Here is a 17,515-nt window from a genome sequence, read left to right on the forward strand (position 1 = left end):
GCAGAGTTTGCACGATAGAATTGCAGCTTACCAGGTGGCAGGGAACAGTCTGTTTTTTCTCATGAAACATTGTGGAGTTACATGTATGCTCACTAGCCACTTTAATTAATTAGTACAACAATAAGTAAGGATTAATCCTGAGTTCTAGGAACTCCTACTCCAATGGCCAGAAGATAGAAGAGGGGATGTGGAACCTGCTAGCTAAATCATTGTTCTAACATTGTAGGAGAGTTGAAGAATGTAAGGTATGGAAATCATTTATTTAGTTTATTTCCCCCTAAACATTGTATAGCTGCTGTCGTGTCTTGAAGACTGATGTTCCCAATGATTCCTTTTGTCTCTGGATTTTGGGAACTGAAAATATCAAGTAGGTGGCTTGTTTGCAAACATGTCTACCTTTTCAACTCACTGAGCAATTTATATGTCAGTGGATGATGTCATGACAGCTACAGTCAAGAAATAAATAATAGATGAAAAAGTGACAAGAAAAAGAGACTTTTTTATTCTCCCCCCCCCTTATCCCTCAATTATTCCTTCCCTCTCCCCCATCAGCTTGGTACAATGACATAAATGCGAGTTGGGAACGAAAATATTGAATTGCAATTCAACAAGCGTTTTTATAGTTAAATCATAGCCCTGTCAAGTTGCTGTTGGATGGGCATTAATTAATGTTTCTCTTACTTTGTATTCAGTTCTGATATGTGCAAGGAGGACGAGGAAAACCTGAAGTGAACACAAGGCAGTCTTTATCGGTGACAGTAGTATCCGTCATGTTCTCAGACGTTGTGCCACATGCCCTGGATGGAGGAAAGGACGAGTGAGTAATTATGGTAAGGTAAATGGTTTGTGAGGAGGAAAACACCTACTGTAAATGAAGCTAATATTGTTTTCAGTTTGCTGCATGCAAGGCGCACATCATGTGATCAGAGAGGATTAGAATATTAAGACCAATTGGGTATGTCTTTCCCCATAACGTGCAGAATGCGGTTATTTGAATGTAGACCAGTATTAATTTAGTATGGTCAGTTCAATCTTCCAGCGCAAAAAGGCTCATTTTCCACAAGTGCCATCTGAAAACCTTTGTTCATTCTGAGACAATTAATATTTACAAACAGTTTTATTAGGCGAGGGCAATAAAGTAGAGTGGGAAGGAGACCGTGCATGTAATTGTTCCAGTGGGGATGTTGCAGCAAATATGCCATCAGCAGAATGAGAGTGAGGAATCGATTGCAAAATTTCTCTCCCTGGCAAGCCTTTCTGTGGATGCTAACGGGGAGAAAACACCATACCCCTTAAATAATAAGTTATAAAGTTGTAAACTGGCCTGAATGCTTGGATAACATCCCACATGTTTTCTGAGCACCTCTCTGTGAAGTTCTCAGTGCTGTACTAAGTCTTGAACATCAAGAACACAAAAAGAACACAGCTGATCAAAGCAATCGCCCATCAAGTCTAGTAAACTGTTTTCCCCTGTAGCTAGCCAGATGCCTCCAGGAAGTCTAAAACACATACATGATCACACATGAAGCTACCTTATACTAATTCGGACCCTTGGTCCATCAAAGTCTGTATTGTCTACTTAGACCGGCAGTGGCTACTCGCCCTAGTCCCTTTAACTGGAGATGCCTGGGATTGAACCTGGGACCTTCTGCATTCCAAGCAGATGCTCTACCACTGAGCCACAGCCCCTCCCCAAAAGTGCACCAATATGACTCTCCGTGTTCAAAAATATTCCTTGCTTGCCATTTCCTGCCCCCTGTTGCCCCTCTTGAAACTTGAGACTGACTGAAATGAGCAGAACTATCACAATATTTATTTGGGGGCATCAATTCACCTCTGGTGAATTTACTTTGTCAGAGAATGGAAATGTGGGCAGGAAACTTTTGTTCAGAAATTACTGTGTGCCATGTCTCTTCATAGAGCTTACTTGAAATGAATTTATCTGTGCACAGCATAGATGAGAAAATGGGAGGAGGGTCTGCCTGCTATTAAATGATCAAAGTGGTGAAACCCACATCATTTCAACAAAGAATATTTGCAGCCTATAAATCCTTGCCCTCATATGAATGTAAAGGTGAGCTGGATAAAAAATAATAATTCCTATACTAGCATTTGCAGTGTATATGAAGGATGTTAAATAAATCATTGCATGACAGATGAAAGCCAGAGCAAAATGGCTTGCCTCTTACCCCAATCAGTGGGACAGGATCAGTGTGTGTGATTAAATAATGAATAAAATATAATTTCAAATGGTGTTATATTGTGAATAATTCCATTTGTTTACTCTGCATCTGGTACTGAAGTTCACTTCCCTTGGAGACTTCTTTGACTTTTAATGTTGTTTGCTTTACATATGTCTATAGCTATGTGTGTTGGAAGTGATAGTATGAGCTAAGTTTTCTTTATATTTGACTAATGTTCATGAGAGGACTATTTTTTCTCTCCTTAGATTCATGTGATGGACCTAGGGTTGCCAGCTCTGGGTTGGGAAATACCTGGAGATTTTGGGGCTGGAGTCTGAGGAGGGCGAGGTTTGGAGAGGGGAGGGACTTCAATGCCATAGAGTCCAATAGCCAAAGCAGCCATTTTCTCCAGGGGAACTGATTTCTATCACCTGGAGATCAGTTGTAATAGCAGGAGATCTCCAGCAACCACCTGGAGGTTGGCAACACTACATGGACTTAGTTAGGCACAATATGGATAACCATCTTTTTCTCTGCCAGGGCTAAAGGCAACCCAGAAGAGCCAGTTTTGAACGGGGAAACGGTGAAGAGAGAAGCGTTAAACCCCTGTTCCCCCAGCATCACTAGCCTGATTGATACTGTTCTATTCCCCCCCATGCCTATCAGATGCCTCTGAGGCAAAATTGCATGTCTGAGGATCCAGTCACCGACCTCCAACATCATATGTAGTTTAGCCTTTATTGAAGTCAAAGCGGGGAAAAGTGCAGGTAGGAAGTAATGTTTTTGTGCTGAAGTTAATTTGTGTGTTATCTGCGGCTCTTTGAAAAGGTGTCCTTTGGACCCTGGACCCTGATCTCCAGATGGTCTCCTAAACTGCAGAAGAAAGGATGTTGATGACTTAGAATTTATATGCAAGGTTTTTGAACACTATATCAGATTCCTATTGTTGTCTAGAACTGACACCTCTCTGTGGCTTCCCTTTCACAGTAGCAATGAAAAGGAAAGCTAATGTAATACTGAGAGAAAACCGTCCGAATGCTTTGCTCACATTTCCCTGTTGTCTAGAACGGATGCTGACTGTAGCTGCTGCATTAGAGGAGGTAACTCTTGCTCATTTCCATTTCAAACTTGGCCTGCTTTGCAAAGAGTGTAATCAGCCCATCACCACAGCCACGAACTGCAGCTCTGCTGTTTCAGCTTTTCCTCTTGAGATTTGCCCCTTTTCTGCCCAACCGTTTGTGACACTGGGCAGCTCTCAACAGGCATAGGGAGCACTGCTAGAGGTGATAGGCATGCACTGAGGTTAGGCGATTGCCCTTTAGCTTCTTTTTGTGTGTAGGGTCTTTGGGCATGTGGTATAAGCTATGTCAGGCACTCACATTCCATATAGTGTGGAAAGAAATAAGAGAAATGCCTAAGCACTGGTTGGAGCAAGACGTTTTTCTCATCTGCACACCCATCACTTCTCTCTTTCTTTCCCCCTGCCCTTCTGATGTCTAAAACTCTCAGATCTGAGCCAGGTGCCACCCTTAGATTATCATTTCTACACTTCCAATTTTCTTAAAAGTGCTTAGGATTGCTCCCTTGGAGACCCTTCCAGAAATTGGACAAAGAGATAATGACAATAGTGGAGAGAGCTTATGGCTATAAATATATGCAGAGAATTTCTATGTGATGCATAAACCACAGAGACAGCTAGAGTGGTATAGGGCTTAGAGTGTCAGACTAGGATCTTGGAAACCCAGGTTCAAATTCCCACTCTGCCATGGAAGTTTACTGGGTTACCTTGGACCAGTCACACACACTCAGCCTAACCTACATTACAAGGTTGGTGTAAGGATAAGATGAAAAGCACTGTAAGCCACTTTGGGTCCCCTTTGAAGAGAAAAGTGAGATAAACACTATTTAAATAAATCAACCAATAAACAAGGGTCTGGAAGCTCATCTGGCTTCAGTGTATTTCACAGAGCAAAGAAAAGTTCCATACAGGGTTCCAGGCATACAGTCCTAAGCATCTTCCTGTCCTAATCCAAAGCACCAAAGAGTAGCTGATTGGAAAAGCCAAGAGACAAGAAGGGCAGACAAGGTACACCTTAATCACATGGAATCAATAAAGTACTTGACAGCTTTATTTATCCTTTGTCTCTAAGCAGTTAAGAGAAACAAAACCAAAGCAGAAATCTACAGTCAGGTATCAGGTCACACCACAAAGAATCACTGAATGCAGAATGAACCAGTTGAAATATTTGCTTTGTACACTTTTGCATATGCCACCAGGCACTATTAAAAGATTTTTATTTGTTTCTTTTCCTGGTTTATGCTTATAGGAGAATTGGAAGTTTTAACATGTCCTGTTCACAAGGTCCAATTAACAGGTGGCGAAAACGCATGGTCGCTTTAGCCTCCTTTATTCCCTGTTTTAGCCAGGATTCAGCCAGGATCGAACGCATGTTCGGCAAAACGCATGTGTTCAATCCTGGCTGAATCCTGGCTGAAACAGGGAATAAAGGAGGCTAAAGCGACCATGCATTTCCCCCCAGAGTGTACTGTGTCCCGAACATTTGCAAAGTGACCACGTGTTGGCTTTGTCTTACAAGCAGATGTGCACATATGAATGCAGGATGTATGTGCATTCACTGTTAGATGTGAACAGGGCTACTGATTTTACTAATTGTGTCTAACCAAGGGAGCAGTTATCCCACAATGAGATTGTTGGAGTAAAAAGATGTGATCAAGGATACCCACGATAACCTTCTGAAGCTTGCAACACAGGCCTCTAACAAACATATAAGGTTTAAGGTGATTACATGGATGAGGCACCCCAACCATCTGTAACAGGGTCAATGGACTACACACTGGCAGAGTGTCTACCACTGACAACAGTTGATTGACCGATCAACTCCCAAGGAGAATGAGAGATCATCCAGAAACCCCTATGATTCTGCAGAGGTCTTTAGGGCAACCTCCCATTTCAGGCTGTGACAGGCACATTGAGAGATTACTTTGCACTCCATTTATCTGTGCTAAAGCTGATGGGATTGAAAGAAATATGAAAGAGGAGCTCTCTTTCCTCTTCTGGGAGGCATGTGTGTACATATTTGCAAGATGTTATTGATACTACGTTTGCAAGATGGTATTGATACTACGGCCAGCCAGGCCAATAGGAACAAGGTAACCCCCATGTTAATATTTTTAATACTGCCTTATAACTATTTTGGTTATAACTATTTATTTATTCTTGCTTATTTTGTATTGATAATATGAAAAACCATAGGATTAGATCCTGCAGACATTCTGCTTGTGGAAGCAGATCTTTACAAACCGCCTTCTGCCAGCGGAATGCCCACAGGGTCCAAGGCAAGTGTAAAGGCTTTATATGCAGAAGTATATAACCTTCACAACAATCCTCTGCATCCTCCTTTTACAAAGTTGGACATGAAGTCTGTTTGATGGAATCCCAGCCTCTATTCCAGTTCTTATGGCTGGAGACTTTAATGCACGAATAGGGCCGGATGATAATACTCTCTTCCAAAATCTTATAGGGGTATTCTTCACGGAGATTTGCTGCTGTTTCGATGCTGATTTGCGTTGGAGGCAAATTTTGGTTATTCACTGCAGATCCGTGTTTTCCCCCACTGAGCAAAATAAGCCGGGTTAAAAGAGAGGCAATCCAAACCACTTCTGAGCCGTACTTTCCAGTAGAAGAGGGTTTTGTTCCTCGGATGCCCATGAAAAAATGTTTGCTTGGCTCCCCGGGACGTCTCCTTTCTCCTCCCACAAGAACGGTGATTGGCTGGGGGAGTTGCCACTCTAACAGCATCGCACTGGCAGGAGGGAGACCCAAAGCAGACTGGCTGCCCCTCTTCAGAAGGGTGATGGGGGTTTTGGCTTGGATTTGCCGCTCTCAGGATGCCCACCCCCAACACACACACACATAGGATCGCACCAGCTGGAGGGAGACCCAGAACAGACTGGCTGCCCCTCTTCAGAAGGGTGATGGGAGTTTTGGCTTGGATTTGCCGCTCTCAGGATGCCCCCCCCCCAACACAAACAACATAGGATCGCACCGGCTGGAGGGAGACCCAGAGCAGACTGGCTGCCTCTCTTCAGAAGGGTGATGGGAGTTTTGGCTTGGATTTGCCGCTCTCAGGGTGCCCCCCCAACACACACACACACACACACACACACACACACACACACACACATAGGATCGCACCGGCTGGAGGGAGACCCAGAGCAGACTGGCTGCCCCTCTTCAGAAGGGTGATGGGGGTTTTGGCTTGGATTTGCTGCTCTCAGGATGCCCCCCCCTCAAAACACACACACACAGGATCATGGGAAGAGTGGGCGGGATTAGGCGGATTTGGAGCGGTGAGTCACGAGCGGCAGCAGACGTAAGCAGTGCAGAGAAGTGCGCTGTTTCTCCTGTGAAAAACTGAAAATGCCTTGGGATGGGGGGAGAATCTGCGCTGCCATGAAAAAGCTATTTAAATCGGTTTATTGTTTGCTCCGATTCGAAACCGAAGCAAAATCCACCGTGAAAAATACCCCATAGGGAATTTTGATGAGTCTTTCCTGAGCTCCCTATGGTACACTAGAACTTCCAGGGACTCGGTAATTAACTCTTCCGGCTTAAGTCTGGCCCAATTCGCTATTCAGAGAAACCTAATAATAGTAAATGGGCGATCGCGGGTTGACACTAATGGAGACTTTACTTTTTTTAGCCAAAATGGTGCCAGTGTTATCGATTATTTTCTGGTTTCACTAGATCTCTTACCTTTAATCAGTAATATGGAAGTCTGTGATTACATGGGCAGTGACCATCTCCCTATTTCTCTTTTGGCCAACCTACCATGTGTTCAACATCTGACATCGTCCCACCATCAAACATTGCATCAATCCCAAAAAGCCCTAGCACGTGTTTACTGGAGTCCTGAGTTTGACTCCTTGGTGAGTGGCAGAATGCAGCTTTTGGAGGTGACTTCATTGAGAGCTGCCCTCCTTGGGCAAGGGTCTGCAGCTACTGTCCTAAATTTTTTTTCAGATTAATTGATTTATTTAAACCCTTATTTACTAAGGAAATTACCTCAAGCTCACATGCTTTATCCAAACAAAATTTTTGGTTTAACCATGAGGGCAGACTCCTCAAACGAGCAATAACCAGGAAACATAGAGAATTCAAAAGGAACAATACTATTTCAGTATTGAAGGAATTGTTAACCATTAAAAGGAACTACAAGGACTTGGTAAACTGGAGGAAAAAAGAGGCCTTATATAAAAATTGGAGGAGCTTGATTACAGCTATAAACAACAATGATAATTCAACCTTCTGGCGGACTGTGAATTCTCTAAGTAATGGCTATGTCAGAGTCCCCCCATGTATCTCGTCATCGGTCTGGGTAGCTTACTTCAAGAGCCTTTTCTCCTACTCTGTGGAAAACCAAGGACTTATACCTGTAGCACCTTCTATTTTGCTGAATTCCTGGCCAGATATGTCTCCTAATGAAATTAAACCGCTCATTGATCGCTTACGCTCAGGGAAAGCCCCAGGTTCTGATCTAATTCCCTACGAACTTTTTAAAGTCAATAGTAAATGGTGGGCCGACATTCTTGCTCTTGTATTTACACAAATTAATGCATCAGGAGCCATTCCAAAATCTTGGAGACATACTATTATCATTCCAATCTTCAAAAAGGGTCAGCGCTCTGACCCAAGCTGTCATCGTCCAATCAGCCTTTTGTCTTGCTTAGGCAAATTGTATTCCTCTTACTTATTAAAGAGGCTGTTGGACTGGGTTGAGACTAATGACATCCTTGGCTGGGAGCAGATTGGCTTCAGAAGGGGTTGGTCTGTTATGGACCATTGCTTAGTGCTCTCTCACTTAGCAGAGAAATATTCCTCCCCCCAAAATGGCACCCTTTACGCGGGTTTTATGGATCTTAAGGGAGCTTTTGATACCATCCCGAGGGAGAGGCTATGGTTGAAACTGTCAAATTTTACTATGGATAGGAGGTTACTATGGCTTATTCAACAATTTCATACTGATCTCACAGCTCAGGTTCTCTGTGGCGACCAAGGAGAACTAACTGAGCCCTTTGAACTGGCCAAGAGAGTTAGACAAGGTTGCCTCCTTGCTCCTCTCGTTTAATCTATACCTGAATGATATGGCAACCAATTTCTCAGAGTCTTGTCACCCCCCAAAGCTTGCAAGTCATCCCACCCCAATTCTACTCTATGCTGACGATGCAGTTCTCCTGTCCCGCACAAGAATTGGTTTGAAAAGATCTTTACAAACCTTCTATGAGTCATGCTCTAGGGAAGATCTTAAAATAAACCATCATAAATCTAAGATTATGATCTTCACTAAGAGGAGAAAAAATGCCCCTTTTTCTCTGGGTATTAGACGGCTTTGAGGTTGACCAAGTCAAGGAGTTTGTTTACCTTGGCATTCTTTTCCCCCATAACCTAAATTGGAATGCACATCAAAAAGCAGTGTCCAACAAAATTAAACCTGGTGCTGGTGCTGTTGTCAACTTCTTCCACACCAAAGGTGGCAAATATATTCCAGGGGCTATTCAGGTTTTTAATCTAAAAATTACCCCAATTATTCTCTTTGGTGTTGCCATCTGGATAACAGTTGTCAATGAATCTATAGATCGTCCATTGCTTCAGTTCTTATGAAAATTCCTAAATGCCCCTCGATGTGTTGCTGGCGTTACTCTTTGTTCCGAGTTTGGCCAAATGTCACTTGAAGCTAGGGCATGGTTGGCCACCTTTAAACTATACCTTAAACTGTGCTTCAGCATTGAGGGATTCCTAGCTTCTCTGAAGCATGACCCTTTTAAATCCTCATGGCAAAAAATCCTAGATGAGAAACTGTCATTGTTGGGCTTCTCGCAGGATATGTTATTAGATCTTGGGAAAACTGAGGCTTTCACCAAAATTAAAAAGTGCATTAAAGAGCTTGATTATAACAGCACTACTTTTCGTGCTCGACGCGTTTGTTCATCCCAGTTCTTCGGAATACCACCACCACGTGGTTTGCCTGCTTATACATATTATTTGACAACTTCTCAACTTTCTAGAGCTTTTTGTTTAGCTAGATTGAATGCTAACCCCTCTATGGTTATGCAGGGCAGAATTTTGAATATACCATATTCAGACAGGACCTGTCCTTGCTCTTCTGGCTCTATCGATTCACTAGCTCATGCCCTTTTGGAATGCCGCTTTTACGAGGAACTTCAATCACATTATATTTCCCCCCTTTTAACATACAAATCTAATGCCTCTGTGTCTGACATAATGCCTTTTTTACTAAGCGATAGGGATCCCAAGGCTACATTGTCAGTGGCAAGATTTGTTTCAGTCCTTATATCCCTCAAACACTAGATATATGCTGCTCAAGATCAATGGATCAAGGAGCTTCTAAGGGATAAAAGGAAAGAAATCCCAGCCAAGGTAACATGGTTAGGATGTAAAAACCTTTCCACTGAGAGCTGAGGCTGCCAACTTTTCAACTGGCCCCTTAGCTGGTCATTTAGCAACCATTTGACCTGCATCAATTAGCAGGTGCTAATGCAAAAAAAAAAAAAAAAAAAAGCTTTATCTGCTGATTTCTGCATATCAAATGGCACAAGAACAGTCCAGGCTAGTTTTTCTTTCTGGCCAGTTGGCAATCCAGTGAACTGGTCTGTCAGAAGCAGGGGAACAGAACAACAACAACCCTCCATTCCTTCACAGACTCCTTAGAGTCTCTCAGCAGCTGCCAGATTCTGACCTTGTTGGTATGACTGGTAAGATAACTGAGCCAATGGGATTCCCTCTGACTGACAGCTTAGAACAACCGTTTCCAGGCTCAAATACTGTTTAAAAAATCAACCCCTTAATTAAAAGCCTGGTGGAACAGAAATGTGTTGGCTTGGTATGTAAAGAAAGCAACAGGCAAGCCTTAAGAGGCCAGGATCCAGCAGTACAACCAAGCAATGAAACTGTTCCTTCGGGGGAGTGCAACCCCCTCCAGGATAGGCTGACTTCTCAGTCCTTAGGCAACTTTGTCACTGACAAATTGCCAGGTCCCCCTTGGCCACCAGCGAGGAGATGAGGGGGTAGGGTTGCCAGCTCCAGGTTGGGAAACTCCTGGATTTTTGAGGAAGGAGCCCGGGAAGGACAAGGACCTCATTGTGGTACAATGCCAGAGTCCACCCTCCAAGGCATTCATTTTCTCCAGGGGCACTGATCTCTGTAGTCTGGAGATGTGTAGTGGAAATTGCGGAAGACAATTGTACTCACAAGGAGGTAGGTGGTGCTCAATGCAGCCCTACTCCATGTGAGAGCAATCTCAGGGTATCAGGGAGTTAATTGTCACACTGCACTGGAAATAATGAGCACCTGGTGGTGGGGAAAATAAATCTGGCTTCGCTCACTACTACTGAAGAGGAGAAGAGGGCTCCAGATAAGAAGACAGAGAAAGAGACGAGGAGCGTCTGGAGAACCAGGATGGGCTGCCAGAAAGAGAAGAAGCGGCTTGCTTGCCTCCCAGGAGACGACTTCCCATCTTCTGAAGGTTATTAGCCTGGGTAAAGGGTTATTTTTGTTTAATAAAGTGGCATACCTTGTTTTCCCCAGTACCTGCCTGTTGGAATCCATTTTTTCTGAACCATGGGTAATACAAGATGAGTTGTAATTCAAGGGGATCCTCAGGTCCCACCTGGAGGCTGGCATCTCTACAGCAGCATCTCAATCTTATCTGGATTAAGCTTCAGTTTATGGGACACAAGATAGAGCCCTGTGTGGCCCCGTAGTGTAAACGCCATGGGGCTGAGCAGGGGAACTGATCTCTGTCATCAATAGATCATTTGTAATTCCGGGAGATCTCCAGGCCCCACCTGGAGGTAGACAACTCTAGAACAGCTTGGTACCAACAGCCATGAAGGGCAAGGGTCAAGTGTAGATGTGGTGTGCTGCACACTTCTGAACAACTTGTCCACTTCACCAGGCTCCATCTAACTAGGACCAGACTGTGCTCCAGTGGCATCCTTCGGCTGAACTGCACCACTTGTGGACTTGGGCAGCCCAATCCTAATGGGGGTGGGTAAGGAGCGCCCGAGGATGGCACAACTGCACCACCTCCATTGTGGCTTGCTGCCGAGTGCAGCAAGCCAAAAAGCAATTTTGAAGAACCCCCCCCATGGAATTCTCCATAGATTTCCATGGGGCTATGCCTGTTTTTTTGCAGGCATAACTTGCCGATTGCAAAAGGGGCGTTCCTGGGCTGAAAGGGTTTAGGAAGCTAGCAAGATCAGCTCCGCCCCTGGGAATGCTCCTATGACATCAGTGAAAGCCCCTGTGCTGGGGAAATGCTGTCAGCAAGGCTGGGCTAGCGCCTGAGAGAGCCATGCGGCTTCTTGGAGCCCCTGCACCGGTGCAACTTTAACTTTAACCAGCGCAAGTGGCACTAACACTGGCGCAGAGGTAACACTGACACCTATCCCTCCACCCCCGCCCCGGTTAGGATTGTAAAATGGTGGATGCAAGATATTTAATCTGCAAAATGCATTGCAGAAGCATCACAGTGGCCCTGTATGTTTAGACCAATGCTAAGAGCTTTACAGTATATTAAATAAATATTTGCTTAGATGTTGTTTTAAAATTGTATACCCAAAATCCTGAGTAATTCCTCAGTATTATATAAGAGCTCACTAGCATATCTCTTCACTGCCCATTGTCTCTCTGGAGCTATATTTTGTGTAGAATCTTTGAATATTTAAGTGCCCGTTTTTAATTTCCTTGTAAGCAAGCTACAGGCTTTAGAGCGAACCTCTTACTCTATAAGCTAGCCTTATACATAAGGGCCCTTCAGCTCCAGAGGGAAAAAGAGGTCTCAGACCTACCTGTAATAAACTCTGCATTACTGAAAGTGCCTCTTAGAAGACAAAAGATGTCTATCTGTTTCTTGCCTGGGAGGCCGTGCTTCTGCCTTGCGCCTCTTCTTCACGTTTAGAATCATAGAATCATAGACTCATTGAGTTGGAAGGGGCCATACAGGCCATCTAGTCCAACCCCCTGCTCAATGCAGGATCAGCCTAGGGCATCCCTGACAAGTGTTTGTCCAGCCTCTGCTTAAAGACTGCCAATGAGGAAGAGCTCACCACCTCCCTAGGTAGCTGATTCCACTGTTGAACAATTCTTACCGTAAAATACTTTTTCCTAATATCCAGCTGGTTTGTCTGGGCTCCCCTAGTATATACTGTAATGGAGAAGAAGCCCTAAACAAATTATTACATTATGAGATAGTGCTAATGCAGTATTTCCTGGAATGAGGTCTCTGTACTGGCTGCAAACTGGGAAATTGAAGATGTGGTGCTGCTGGGAATGGGGAAGGGGCTAGGAAGGTTTAATGCTGGGGTGTCAAACGTAAGGCCCGGGGGCTGCATCCAGCCCCTTAGGGCTCTTATCCAGCTTGCAAGCCAGCCATGGCAGCCACCCCCTCCCCCCACTCTCGATCTGGGATGGCAAGCCTGCGGTGGGCTCGCCAGCCAAGGCAACCACCCTCCCTCTCCTGATCTGGGCTGGCAAGGCCTGGCCCGACTAAGCTGCGTTTATGTCATATCCGGCCCTCATAACTAATGAGTTCAACACCCCTTAGTTCTCATCACCTATTTTCTTGTCTTTTGTTTGTGGGAAGGATTCTATGGCACCAAACATTTTTCATTCAGCTAGAGCTAGTAGTGTGTATTTATAGAAGCGTCACAAGGCACACTGTTGCGAATCCAGGGATTTATTTTGTCACTATCTAATGATCCCAGCTACTCAGACTCCAAGTGTATGGTAGGAGATGAGCAGAAGTACTTTGTTCTGCTCCAAAAATCTTCTTGGTGGAGCGTGAAATGGTTCTTTTCCTTTCTACCCAATCTTAACTGTGGCATCTAGAACGTTTTGGTGGGCGGGCTCCTCTGCACATGCTCAGAGTCGTCCAGTACATGTGGCAAACTAATCCAGTGTGACAGTTTGATTGATGTTGTGTCCATTAACTAATAACATTGCGTACTGTTGTTGATTCTATCCAAGGACCAGAAGGCAAATCATATGAATAGACACACTAAAGGAACAGGATATGTTTTGTCTAGGGGAAATAAGAATGATTGAGAAAAGCTGTTAGCTTTCAAATATTAAAAAGGATGTCAGAAATAAGAGAGCAAATGCTCAGTGAGGTTGAGGCATAAAGAATAGAGTTGATGCCACAGGAGGACTAAACTTTTGAGGAAAGGTTACATTAAACTTTATCCAGGGGGGTAATTCCTGTACATAAAAGTTCTTCCATGGAATAACTCACCTATCAAATTTGTGTAAATTCTTCTTTTGTAATGTTTTAGAAAGGACTACTGAGGCATACAAGGTTATTATGCATACTTCAATTATTGTAAACAAATAATTTTAAATAATTTTAAACTGCTAATTGCCTTCAAGGACCTTTTTGGCTAAAAGGTGACATATTAAAGTAAAAAAAAAAAAAGATACCCTGATGCTTCAGGCAAGTTGGAGTCTCTTGTAGACCAACTGTGAGATTACCCAATGTAATGGTCTCAAATTTTTTGGCACTGCTATTCCTAGTTGCAAATATCAACATGAGGGCACAGTTCCCATGTGTCTTTTGCATATCAGACACATTCATTCTGACTGATTGATACTCAGAACCTTGTACTTGAAAGCACCAGTAGAGGAAAAAGAATTGGGTTACCAACCTTTACGTGGGTGCTGGAGTTTCCCTGGAATTACAAGTGATCTCCAGATTACAGAGATCAGTTTCCTTGAAAAAATGTCAACTTCTGTGGGTGGACTTTATGGCATCATGTCCTTACGGAGATCCTTCCCCAGCCTAAGCTCCCAAATCTCAAGGAATTTCCCAGCTCAGAGACTGGAGCTTCAGATTTGATGCTGATTTAGGGAGGGAGAGGACAGGCAGTGCAAAATCTTTCCTCACATTTCTATGTTGTCTGAAATTGAGCAGTCACATAGTCTTCTCCCTAGAGATGCACAGCCTTCACACAGCATTTTTGGGAGAATAAAGAGGGGATACAGAATCCATGAAGAAGATGACTGGGGAAGGCACTGGCAAACCACCCCATAAACAAAGTCTGCCTAGTAAACGTCGGGATGTGACTTCACCCCATGGGTCAGGAATGATCTGGTGCTTGCACAGGGGACCTTTACCTTTACAGAACCCATAGAATGTAACAAACCTGCCTTGGTAATCTGTATCAGTCTGGCAAGAGGTAAAGAGGATTTTACCACATATCAGGTGCATATGTTTCAAAATATGTGGGAAAACAGTAGTTCGATGCGAAAGAACAAGGTGATAGACCATTTCAAACCCCCCCTCCCCCACTATGGCCAGTCCCATAATAGGACAAAGTTTTGGCAGGTTTTGAGAACTGGAGCCTCTGCCGTTGATTTGCTTCTGCTACTACCTACCCTCAATCTAAGAGCTGGAGCACCTAACGTTTTCTTCTTCCTCATTCCACAGTCATTTTAAACACATTGTAGTTCAGTGGTGAGAGTATTAGATTAGGATTTTAATCCCTACTCAGCCATGCAAGCTTCTTGGGTGACCTTGGGCCAGTCATACTGTCTCAGCCTAATTCCCTCACAGGGATGTTGTGAAGATAATATAAAGGAAGAGAACAATATTGAAAGCTGTTTTGGGTCCCCAGTGGGAAGAAAAGCAGGGAAAAAATGTTTAAATAAATAAACTGAATGTCCAATAAAGCCTCCAAACTTTGGAGAGCCCTATTTGGCATGCATGACCCTGGCTTCAGCAGCTGGTGGTGTACATAGCTCTTAAGTTGGGAGAGTGGGGAGAAATGGAGCTGCAGTGCTCAGAGATTCCAACTTCTGAGGCAGCTCTCAGGATATTTTAAACGCTCTGTTCTGCTTAATACAGGTCACTATGGAGTAAAGAGGGATTTTCAAAGTGTATTTTTGTAGAGCCTCTATTGTGGTCGTATTCTTTGTTATGTGATTTATTCTGTAACAGTGCAGAAGATCTGATGTTTGAGGGCCTACAGTGCAGAAGATCTGATGTTTGAGTTTTATCTCAGTTTAAGGGGCTACCTAGAGGAATGCAGGTGTTATAACTCCACATTAATTCATACCTTTGTGTGCATTTACACACACACACACACACACACACACACACACTTTTACTGTTTATACGATTTGTAATTGCCTCTCATGTTGTCCTTTGATGTGAGTCCCTAGGAGTATCCTGCAGAGTTCCTAAGAGTACCCTGCAAAGGCCACACCTACTAGTGGAGGATAAGCGTGGCTTGCTAGGTTTAAAAGTGCCTGAGAGAAGGAGGATTATCTGCTCAAGTTCCAGTCCGGTGTGGCTTGGTGGAAAGCAGCAAGGGACAGCAGCTGAGAGTGGCAAGCTCAGGCAGCATCCCTTCCTGAGCCACCGCTGCCCCCTCACTCAGTGTTTCCTCAGAAGTGGACAAGGAGGCAAACAATATGAGGAAACCTTGCTTTTCAGTCTTTTCTTCTTGCTCCTTTTCTTTCTTTTAGTGCTCTGTGATGCCACAGTGGTGAGCACTAGATAGCGGGGCATCACTATTACATCATTGTAATGGATATCATGTGATTGAAGTAGTGTTGCCAACCTCCAGGTACTAGTCAAAGAACACAGTTGTAGGCCAATATTAACACAGTCAATCTCTGTATTATAACAACATACTATATACAGTAACCCAATTATTATACACTGTTATGTTACACTATTTATATCATAATGCAGCAGGGCACAAGTGTATTATAGGTCAGTGAGTATGTCCAAATAAAGTCCATGAAAATAAAGTCAACAGAAAATTCTTTGTTTCCTTGTTTCTTGTTTACAAGATTTCCTTTTTTCTTCATAAAATGATTGGTTATGTTCTTATAATTTGTAGGGTAGAACAGGATGCCAGTAACTAGCCTGTTTCAAGGTTTTTTTCTTCAGCCACCCCAAAGGGACATAGAGCCTGATTCAGCGTCTGGATATTATTATATATTCTCAGAACACTCAACTGTTGACATAAAATTGCAATTAGTAGCTATCAATAATTCCAAAATATACAATTCAATTACAGAAATTAATCATCATACTTACATAGTTGTATGTATATTCAAGCACAGTAATATGTGAGGTATGGACCTGACAAGGTTTCTTTCTTGTTCTCAGTCAAATAATACACCTTACTTAAATGCATAAGAGAAACAATCCCAGGTGTAATGAGCAAGTTACAGAAAGGAGAACTGATCCTAGGTGTAGTGAGAGTTACAGAAAGGAGGTGAGGTCGTTTGACATATTTAACTCATTGGGTGTAACACAATCAAAGAGTTGCACAAAACGTGCTTCCTGCTGACATAGCACCCTATCAGTATTCATTCTTTGATATTTTTTAGGTGTCATTTGCCAGACTGCAAAGAACTTTAAGTCATTTTCATGTGATTGAAGTAGGGTTGCCAACCTCCAGGTACTAGCTGGGGATCTCCTGCTATTACAGTTGATCTCCAGCTGATAGAGATCAGTTCACCTGGAGAAAATGGCCGCTTTGGCAATTGGACTCGATGGCACTGAAGTCCTTCCCCTCCCCAAACCCCGCCCTTTTCAGGCTCCACTCCAAAAATCTCCTGCCAGTGGCAAAAGGGGACCTGGCAACCCTAGATTTAAATGACTCCTGTATCCCCCTCTGGTGTTTTAGTGAAAACTTCATCTTGGTCCTCAAGGAGTTACAACTTGTGATGCAAGTCGTGGTAGAAGTGTAAGGGTCCAGGAATCCTTCTGTTTGGTTTGGACTGATAATTGTGGGTTTTGTGTGTGTGATTTTAAATATATATATATAAAACCACACACACAAAGCCCACTATTATCAGTCCAAACCAAATATATTTATATTTTATATATATATGATATCTTTCAACAGACACTCCTACCAATGAGCACTGTAGAAAAACTGCATGTGTGGAAATTGTCCCGACAGATTTCAGTAATCCTTTCTCTTCTTTCTTCCAGGCACAAAGATTTCTCAGACCCCAAAAGAACAAGGTTGAACCTAACCCCCAGGTGATAACATGCTTGTTTTGCTGCTCCCGCTGAGACACAAATAGCCTGCTGATGACATGGAGACTGCAGGAATGATTAAGAACATTCAGATGCAGAAATGCAATGGCACAACGGAAGCTCAGGGGCAGCGGGCGATGAAATGCTGTAGTGTGCTCTCCTATTAGAAGGAATATGGTAGTGATGTATAAGGTATGAACGATGTGGCCTGCAGAGTACCAGAAAGCACTGCCT

At 43.5% G+C, this 17,515-nt stretch overlaps 1 non-coding gene across 1 annotated transcript; it reads right to left on the reverse strand.

The window, feature by feature from the left end:
* Window positions 1–1,617: 1,617 nt before the first annotated feature.
* TRNAS-GGA (transfer RNA serine (anticodon GGA)) lies at window positions 1,618–1,689 on the reverse strand. The gene has a single exon. It is a non-coding gene; the product is annotated as a tRNA-Ser (tRNA).
* Between the last annotated feature and the right edge of the window lie 15,826 nt (window positions 1,690–17,515).

Source organism: Euleptes europaea, chromosome 2 (genome assembly GCF_029931775.1).
Source record: "Euleptes europaea isolate rEulEur1 chromosome 2, rEulEur1.hap1, whole genome shotgun sequence".
NCBI lineage: Eukaryota > Metazoa > Chordata > Lepidosauria > Squamata > Sphaerodactylidae > Euleptes > Euleptes europaea.